At 51.6% G+C, this 10,111-nt stretch overlaps 1 long non-coding RNA gene across 1 annotated transcript; it reads right to left on the bottom strand.

Annotated features, from left to right (window-relative positions):
- Positions 1–3,612: 3,612 nt before the first annotated feature.
- Positions 3,613–7,935, bottom strand: LOC132648307 (uncharacterized). The gene is made up of 3 exons (XR_009586675.1): positions 7,870–7,935; positions 4,487–4,527; positions 3,613–4,270 (listed from the first exon to the last, which is right to left on the bottom strand). It is a non-coding gene; the product is annotated as an uncharacterized LOC132648307 (long non-coding RNA).
- Positions 7,936–10,111: the final 2,176 nt, after the last annotated feature.

Below are 10,111 nucleotides of genomic sequence, written 5' to 3'. Positions count from 1 at the left end.
CTTGCAGAGCTCAGAGTTAAGGCACTGTTGCTATACTCTTAGGTGACCTCATTACCTTGGCCAAAGCGTAATTTGAAAAGCTGACCTGCTTTGAAATCTACGTCCTTTCTTTTCCTTTCTTCTTGGAGACAGACTCACTAGGCAGCCCCGGCTGGCCCTGGAGCACTGAGTTAAGGCATCTGACAATAAGTATAATCTTTCCAAAATCCGCTCTGCTGGAAGGAGAAGGGTAGCATGGACAAGAAAGCTTTTGTTTAGTTGGGCACCTCGCAGTGGCATATCCCAGCCTTCGGGAAGGGGGCGGGCAGAGGCAGGTAGATCTGTGAAGCCAAGCAAGCCTGGTCTACAGAGGGAGTTCCAGGCCAGCCCCGGCTACCTAGAGAACGGGTCTCAAAGAAGAAAGGAAAGGAAAGGACATGGATTTCAAAGCAGGTTAGCTTTCCAAATTACAGTTTGCCCAAGATAATGAGGTCATTAATTTGCATACTCTTGTGTCTGGGGCAAGCAAAATGGGAGCCTTTCTGAAACAAAGTGTTTGCCAGTGACAGATCAGACCCCTGAGCGTTGCTTTCTCTAGTACCACAGCAGCCAAGTCCACAATCCCCCTCTCAGCTGAGGGGCCGACTTGTGGCTCCCTGGGGCATTACCACACAGCACCCTCCTCTTACCAGCTGTGGTTTCCCACTGAGCCCTACTTCCTCTGCAAGGGTCCAAGGTTCAGACCAGCACCATTCCCAAAGATAGCCGAGTGAAATGGGTGATGGTTAAAAAATAGGTTATGGTTAGAAAGCAGGGAAGTGTGAACTTGATGAGGCCCCAGGACAGCCGAGACCCCATAGAGGCACCACTCGTGTTATGAGAGGGGACAGGGCTATCAGTTCCGATGTTGTGGAGGCGGTGAGGCCTCACTTCAGGGCATGGCCCCACAGGCAGCAGCTACAATGTGCCTGGAGAAAGAGTCGGGTCTAGGGGCTGGAGAGATGGCTCAGAGGTTAAGAGCACTGGCTGCTCTTCCAGGACTCGGTTCCCAGCGCCCACACGGTGGCTCACAACCTTCTATAGTAAGATCTGCTGCCCTCTTCTGGCCTGTAGGTGTACATGCAGGCTGAGCACTGTTTACACAATAAATAAGTCTCTCCCCCTCTTTGAGTTGTGAAACACACAGGTTCCAGTCAGATTGGGATGTACAATTCCAATCAGCAGGGTAACTTTCCAGCTGGGGCCCATCAGCAGAGCCTCTGCGTGGCCATCCAGGACTCAGGCTCCTCCCAGCCTGAGGCAACACAGTCTTCCTCTGTCCAGACAGCTGCTGTTGACAGGTGCAAGTGAGGCAGCAGAGGAAGGACACACGGACACACCCACACCCCACGGGCAAGAACTAGTCATGAGGCCCTGCCCTAGATGCCAAGGAGCCGACATGAGCCGGGAGGGAGGAGGGTGATTCACAGGCTCTGCCCCTGATTCTCCATCAGGGCTTTCCAACTTGTATTTTTCCTCTGTTCTTCCCCTCCTTCTCTTCCTCCTCCTCCTCATCTCTTTTCTAGTCTGTGGATCCTGCTTTTTCATTCCTTATTTATGTTCTTTCAATGCCTGCTTCAGTCTGAGTGTCCTCTCTCCAAATTCATGATTGAAACGCATCGTGGTGGTTCTCAAAGGGTGGGGCCTTTAATAAATGATTAGTGCCCCTTTAAAGGGTTGGAGCAGGTATGATGGGATGGCTCAGTGGGTAGAGGTGCTTGACATGCAAGCCTGGTGACCTGAGTTCAAGCCCCAGAACCTACAGAAAGCTGGAAGGAGGGAACTGACTCCACGGCATTTTCCTTTGGCATCATGGCAAATTTCCCATCGTGCACACAGGTTCCTACAGAAAGGCTGGTGGTATACCCACAGTCTCAGCGCCTGGAGGGGAAAGGCAGGAGGGTCAGAAATTTCAGGTCACCTTTGGCTACACAGTGAGTTGGGGACCAGTGGGAGGAGGGTGCTTGCTTGCCCCCTCCTTCCTGCGAGGGCACATTGCATCATCAGTTATGAAGAAATGGCTTCACCAGACAGAATCTGATAGCACTTTGATCTTGGACTTCCAGCCTCTAGAATTATGGGCAATGAATTTCTATTTATTAGAAAAAAATTATCCAAAGAAGAAATGGATTTGATGAGAGCCTAGCCCATCTCTACAATAGCCCCTCTCTCTATCACCATCATGTCGATATGGTACCTGACATGAGGAAGGAGATGAAGGAGGGCAAGCGGGCATGAGAGGAGGCAGGGGCCTGCAGTACCTTGGTGCGGGCTCTGACTAGGCCCCTCCTGGGGCCCTGTCCTCCCGCACAGTACGTGGGGCAGACTGGGACACGTGTTTAGAGTCATCTATGAGACCCTGACGTGGTCCCAGAGACAGGTGACCTAGAAAAGCAGAGCAGGAATACCTCCCCTGGGAGGCGTAAACCCCTCCCTGTAAGGACCCTACGCAAACCAAGGTAAGATGAGTTCACCTAGGGAACCTTAGCACTTATTGGGCTTATTTACAGAGCATGGAGGAGGGATTATAGTGAGGAGTGAGGGTGACCCCAAGCAGCCACACTGGAAAGTGTTAACCTAAGCTAACTTCCCCTATCCTGTCTATTCTAGCAGCTGCTGAGACCCTGAGGACATGCACAATTAGGGCAGGATTGTTTGCAACTGCCTGATAGGAAGAAGGGGGAGCCTTGGCAGCCTGGGGGAGGACTCAGTGGCACCCCAGCTGAGCTCTTGTAAGCAGACATGGCTGTTTAACATGGAGAATTAAGCTTTGCCACAGAGAGCAGACCTAGGTCACCCCAGCTCCCAGAGCAACCGCGCTTCTGACCCAGCCTCTCCCCCATCCTCCAGGGCAGCCTCAGAGACAATCACACCTCCCCCCCTCAAAAAAAAACCCTGTCCCTCTGGTGTCCCCTGGGTGATTAAAGAGGAGGCTGAGGAGTGGACCATTATTACAGCTTTTTCATAATGCAATGTCATCAGCAAGCCCTGGGCCTCTGGGCAGTGCCCTGGCAGCCTCATCACTCTCCCCCGGCTGCAGAGGCTCCCGGCTCCTGGGGGAAGGGCGGGCTGCAGCCTAATGAAAGGAATGTCCAGGCGAGACAGCTCATCAGCTGCTCTTCAGAATGATCTAAACTTCTTACTTTTGATTTAAATCTGCGTCCTCAGTGGCTAGAAACATCAAGCAGAAGATGAGAAAGCCAGCTGAAATGAGTGCCTGGTGCCAAGACTGGGGGGAAGGGGGGGCTGAAGGGATGGTCTGGGGTTGCTGAAGATGCAGCCAGGATGCTGCTCAGCCAGACCCCAGCCTACTCCGGCTGCCCTGCACCACTAGCCTCTTCCTTAGGGGCTAGGCTGTTCTGAAGTAAGGATCTCCCAGCATCCTAGGTGGCGGCAGGGGTGTGGGGGTGTGGGGGTGGAGATGGTGGGCCAGGAGATGCAGACCCACAGTCTAGTTTCCCTTTAGTGCCATTTACCCCACATACTTCATTACCAGAGTGGTTGGGGACAGAGCCTGGCCCTGGCGGCTCTTACATCCTTCCTCTGTCACCTATCCCCTCAATAGGCCAATTAAACAGACATGTAATGGTGAAAAGCAGGAAAAGGAGATTTATTCAAAAGAAGAACAAATGAAGGGGCCCAGCGGCCTCCCCTCCCTCATGTTATGAAGTTCCCTGACATGAAGTTTAAGTTTAAACAAAGGCCAAGAAGAAGGTGCACCCAAATGGTCCCCGTTCCGGTGTGGCCCTGCCCATCACGGACCCATCATTGTCTCCGCTTCAGTCTCTCCCATAAGGTGATCTGACAAGCTGTCAGGACTGTGTGAAGCCTCTTTCTGGGAGACATGCTCCCCCTCTTGAGTAGCCTCCCAGCTTCAGTCTCTTCTTTCTCCCAGTCTGGGGGGGGGGGAATCCCCGTTCCTTGGGGCAGATTGTCTGATTGCTAAGGGGAGGGGCAGAGTGCCACTCTAGAATAACTCATCCCAGAAGCTGGAGAAGTGGCTTAGCAGTGCAGACCCGGGGAGTACTGCTCTTAGAGAGGGCCCGAGTTCAATTCCTAGCACCGTATGCACGGTTCACAACCGCCTGCAGCTCCGGCTCAGGGACTCCACTGCCGCCGAGTGAGAGTGAGCGTGGGGCACCTGCGCTCGCTCACGGAAGGGCAGCGCCAGCCCCTGTGAAGGGCCAGGCTGACGCAGGAGGTCAGTGAAGGGATGCTGGGTGCTGGGCGACACAGGAAGTCAGACAGTGACCTGGCAGACAGAAGGAGACAAGCGATGGGACATGGTGTGGGGCTGAGAGCAGCAGGTCCCTGGGCAGAGTTTAGGACTTCTGGATGCCCAGCCTCTCCAGCCTACCCGGACCCGTCTTTAAAGTGTGTTTAAAGACACCCACCCACCACCAAGTACAATTTCCTTGGGGGCATGAGGCGACTATTCCGAGGCCTAGGCAGGGTCCCGGTAACATACCTCCATGTGCTGGAGCCAATCCTCTCCTGCAGCGGGCTAGGCTGAAAGAGGAAATTGCAGCTAAGCATTTAATTCCCTTTTAATGTTTACATTATTAACACCAGCATTACAAAACGATATTTTTACTTTCACACGATTTAAATGTGCGATTCGATGTCTAGATTACTGGAATCATTATAACTTGGAGTCGGAAGCAGCGCTCCCCCTGGCAGCCCCCCTCCCTTGCTAAATGCCTGGTTTCTATAAAGAGCGATTAGGGTTCCCCAAATACTCATTCCAAGAGGCTGGGGAGGAGTGGGCCGGTGGGGCTTTCCACTGAAACGGGAGGCTGCACAGGCTGGGAAATGAGTGGCAGCCAGCAGGTGGCAGTTAAAATGGTCATCAACTCCCCATGAAGCTGGCGCCACTGAGCTGCACTCCAGGCAGGACCCATTAATGTGCCCAGAATGGCGCTGGGTGATTGACAAGCTACTGGGCCCAGAATCTGGTTCAAACCACCCACAGAGGGGAAGGAGGAAAAGGGTCGTAGGCAAGTCAAGGTCACGAGGAGCTTGAGCCCTTGGAGAGAGATATGGAAGTGCCCACCCCATGTCTGTGCTGGCTTAGGCCTGCCAGGTGTGCAGACCATGCCTTTGGCTTACAGGGGCGATGCCACAAAGATGGACGGGCTCAAGTCTGGACCCTGCCACTTCCCAGCTGCTGACCCTGGCCAATCTTTTTTTTTTAATTTTTATTTTATTTTTAATTACACTTTATTTAGCTTCAGTTTCCACCTTGAAAAGGAGGGTAGTAGTGGCACTTGAGCCATCATTGAAACTATAAATTTAATCTGTGTGCAATGATTGGTGCAGAGACTGAACGGTCAGATGGTACTTTACTATTATTATTGTTGTTATTATTATTTTTGTTTGTTTGTTTGTTTGTTTGTTTTTCAAGACAGGGTTTCTCTGTGTAGCCTTGGCTGTCCTAGACTTGTTTTGTGGACCAGGCTGGCCTCGAACTCACAGAGATCTGCCTGCCTCTGCCTTCTTGAGTGCTGGGATTAAGGGTGTGTGCCACCATGCCAGGCTACGCTACATTCACTTTCCATGTGATTCCCATTTTCTTTATTTATGTTAAGTTTGATTGGTTTGGTTTTCTGAGACAGTGCTTTACTGTGTGGCCCTGGCTGGTCTTGAACTCACAGAGATCAGCTTTCCTCTGACTCTCAAACATGAGAATTAAGGGTATGAGCTTCCAGGCCCAGTTTATGTAGTGCTAAGGCTGGAACCAGGGCCCTGGCAGCCGGGCCAGCCTAGTGCTGTACTGACCCAGCTGCGCCCCCACCCTCTTTATTTATTTCCTGGCCCATGATGGCCTCAAAGACACTGTATCTCGAAAATTGCCCTTGCGCCCCCGGTGTCTCCCTTCCCAGTCCATTGGTCTGTGCCAATAGTTCTTGTTTTGAAATGAAGACAGCGGAGCTCAAGGACTAGGGAGTAGCTCAGTAGAGAGCTTGCCTGACATCCAAGAGGCCCTGGTTTGATCCCCAGAATTTTATAAATCAGAGTCGTATATGCTGCAACCCCAGCACTGGGGAGGTGGAGGCAGGAGGATCAGAACTTCCTGGGCTGCAGAGTGATTTCCAGGCCAACCTGGGCTGCATGTGACCCTCTCTCAAGAAATAGAGGGGCCTCTGAGGTGGTTGGTTAGGTCAAGGCACTTGCTGCCAAGCCTAAGGAATTACGTCTGAGCTACAGAATCCACGAGGTGGGAGGAGAAAAGCAGCTCCTGCCTGACTTCCAGACATGTCCCCACAAAGTGACAGACAAGGAAGAAAAAGAAGCTCAGAGAGCTGAAGAAACAAACATTAAAAGGCACCGAACACCCAAGGCTGGTTGCTCCGAGGCCTCCGCTGCCCCTTTGCCTGGCAGCCTGCCTTGCCCATTTTTAGGTGGTGCTTCCCGGAGTGACTCAGGTCTGTGCCGACAACAGCTCCTCCCCAGGGATTACCCCTCCCACCGACGTGGATTCCATACTCATCTCAGAGGCTAATCCTTTATCAGCATGGCAGGTATGGTGGCAGGCAGGCAGACGTGGTGCTGGGGATACCTCAGAGTTCCACATCAGGATCCGCAGGCACCAGGAAGCTAGGCCTGGCTGGACTTTTTGTTTGTTTTTGTTTTGTTTTGTTTTGAGACAGGGTTTCTCTGTGTTATCCTGGCTGTCCTGGAACTCCGGTAGACCAGGCTGGCCTTGAACTCAGAATTCTGCCCGCTTCTGCCTCCCAAGTGCTGGAATGAAACGCATGTGCCACCACCATCTGGTCTGTTACTATTTTTAAGTTTTTGATAACTTTAAAAAGTCTATTAGTTGGGTGTGGTGGTGCACCCCTGTAATCCCAGCACTCAGGGAAGCAGAAGCTGGAGATCTCTGTGAGTTCCAGGCCAGCCTGGTCTACAAAGTGAGTCCAGGAAAGCCAAGGCTATACAGAGAAACCCTGTCTTGGAAACAACAACAACAAAAATAGTCTATTATATTTAGCTGGGCATGGTAGCATGTGCCTTTAATCTCAGCATTCAGGAGAGGGAGGTAGCCAGATCTCTATGAGTTCAAGGCCAGCCTGATCTACTTAATACCAGCCAGCCAGGAATACATAGTGAGATCCGGTCTCTGTTTATGTACGGGTGCACCAGAGCCATAGTTCTTGAGGAATACCAGTCACCCACCGTGTGGGTTCCAGAGATGAAACTCACTCAGATCATTAGGCTTGGCAGAAAATGCCTTTACCTGCTGTAAATAACTTACAGAAAGGAGTCACTTCTCTCCTTTCCACCTTGGAGGTCCTCCAGTTTGGTGGCAAGCACCTTTACTGAGAGCGCTCTCTTGCCAGCCTCTGGGCTGCGCGCCCCAAGCAGCTGCACAGCTTTCTATTGCTGCACCTGGGAGGCAGATGCAGGGGGTTCTCCAGTCCGAGGCCAGCCTGGGCTATATAGCAAAAACACGAGGACTAGAGAGTTGGAGCCAGGCACAGTGGCACACGCTTTTAATCCCAGCACTCAGGAGGCAAAATTAGGTGGATCTCTGTGAGTTCCAAGCCAGCCAGGTCTACATAGCAAGTCCCAGGACAGCCAGGGCTATACAGAGAGACCCTGTCTCCATGCCCACCACACACACAAAAAAGAGGACCCAGAATTGATTCCCCAGCACTCATAAAGCAGCTCACAACCTTCTATCACTCTACCAGACACATACATGATACACAAGCGTACAACTTATCAAAACGCCTTACTGATAAAATACGAACAAGTTAATAAAATAAACATAAAAACGGGGAAGAAAAAGGTGGTTCTATATATTGCCTAGCCACACTGTAATCTCTGATGCTCTCCTGAAAAAATTACCTGGTAACTCTCTTCTCATTTTTCCTATCTTGAAGCGGAGCTCGGCTGTGTTAGTCAGTGCTGTGGAACACGGAGAAAGAAATATTACCCGACTGCACAGGGAAATGCGGGAGGAAGATCAGGGGCGGCCTGGCAGCAGCCGGAGGTGGGCCCGGGCGGGAGTGGGAAGAGGCACAAGGAGGGGTTTAATCTGAGCAGATCTGCGGGTGGTTTAAACCCAGAACGATTCCCCACAGCTCCAGAGTTAATGGAAGGGAATCTCAGCTGGGGCGCCATGCCAAGGTGAGGTGCTGGATGGATGGCATGGGCCCCAGGAAATGTCCCTGATCACCCCATCACGTGCCAAGCCCCTCACAGCCTCACCTTAGCTCTCTTTTCCAGCCAAAGTTCCTGAGGTCTGTTTACTGTTTACTGAGGGCTGGTCTGAAAACCACAGGGACCCACCCCAGGTCTGCCTTTAAAGAGAACTTGGCTGGCCACAGCTGAAGTGGGAGACAGAGATGGGAGACCCCTCTCTTAGGCAGGAAGGAGGGTAACTTGATGACAGACAGCAAATGGTTTTTCCTTCCACTTGAGGAACAAGTGCAGTGAGAGGTAGAGGAAGGTGCCAGGGTGCCAGAGGAAGTTCACGCCTGCCTGCCTGCCTCCTGATGCTGACAGGCTTGAGGATATGACAGGCCGAGGCTGGAATGTGGCTTTGTTCACTCTCATTGAACACTAATTTCTTTGAGTCAAGTGCAAAACAAAAAAATGTGAAATTCCCTGTCGGCACGACTTTTTAAACTATTTATTTGGTTTCTTATGCCTCTTTCTCCCTTCTTCACCCCAGTACCTTCTAACACCCCAATACAAGGTAGAAAAGAAAGAAGGTTAGTGGGGGGGGGCATAGGTCTCTTTTGCTACTTCCTGATGGCTAGGGTCCTTGGGTTCCTTGGGGCAAGTACAATCTTCGATTCAGGATATCTCCAACTTCTCAACAAACTGCATCAACAGCAACCAGGAGCAGCAGGATCGGGGGACCATCAACAGCCTTCTTCCTTGGAGCCCCTCAATGTTCTGGGCTCTGACATTTTTCCCCCTTTCCAGAGTCCTAAGAATTAAACTCCACACAGCTGGCAAAGAGCCCCTCTCAGAGCCTGCAAATAGTTTGCTGCTGTGGAGCATCCGAATCAGCCCCACATCAAAAAACATGTTTACGTAACATAACTGGGTTTTTAAAGACACCACAACTTTCCACTACAGTTTGCTGTTTAAAAATATCAAGAGTAGCCAGGCTGTGGTGGCGCACACCTTTAGTCCCGGCACTCTGGAGGCAGAGGCAGTGGATATCTAAGTTCAAGGTCAGCCTGGTCTACACAGTGAGTTCCAGGACAGCCAGGGGTACACAAAAGTAAAACATGTTTGTGTATGGGGAGGTCGGCCAGCAGGTAACGGTTCTTCACTGGTGGTATATATGCCTATAATTCTGGGAGGCTGAGGTTGGAGGATGTCAAATTCAAGGTCATCCCAAACCATGTAGCAAGCACCCTGTTAAGACCGTACATTTGGACTGAAGAGATGACTCTGGTTAAGGAACTTGGCTGCTCTGGCGTTAGTCCACGTGACAGCTCACAACTGCCTTTGTTTTGTTTTCGGGACAGTTTCTCTGTGTAGACCAGGCTGGCCTAGAATTCACAGATATCCCCGCCTTCCTCTGCCTCCCAAGTGCTGGAATTAAAGACACAGGCCAGCAAGCCTGCAACCTTTTGGTACTACATAGGAAACCTGTGTACGTGGTACAGAATTTATTGGGAGGCCGGAGAGTGATGGCAGTTGAGAAACTGTAACAGAGGTCCAAGGGGTAGAGATAAGTACAGGGCAGTAAGTGGGGCAGCTATGTGTGTGTGGTACGACCAGTGCCCGCCAGAGACGAAGTTCAAACACATTTTTATCCAATAACAACCAGTATTTACATGCAAATGTTTCGTTTATGCAAAACAACAAGGTCTCCTGGGAAGCTTTTTCAGACTCGAGCTAGTGAAGTCATTGAAAACGAAAAGCAAAGCTGTCCCCAGGGTACACCTCGTCTGCTTTGCCCCTGGGAGCTGGTCGAGTTCCCGGACCGAGAAACTGAAGAGCTCAGGGCTCGCACTCCCAGGTGAGCAGCGCCGCTGCCTGGAGGGCAGCAGGCCGTCGGCGAAACTGCGCATGTCCGCTGGGGAGGCCAGTGCGCCTTAGCGCGCACGCGCCCTCCGGACCTTGA

This window comes from Meriones unguiculatus, chromosome 16, assembly GCF_030254825.1.
Source record: "Meriones unguiculatus strain TT.TT164.6M chromosome 16, Bangor_MerUng_6.1, whole genome shotgun sequence".
Taxonomy (NCBI): Eukaryota; Metazoa; Chordata; class Mammalia; order Rodentia; family Muridae; genus Meriones; species Meriones unguiculatus.
This window is presented reverse-complemented; position numbering and strand designations above follow the sequence as displayed.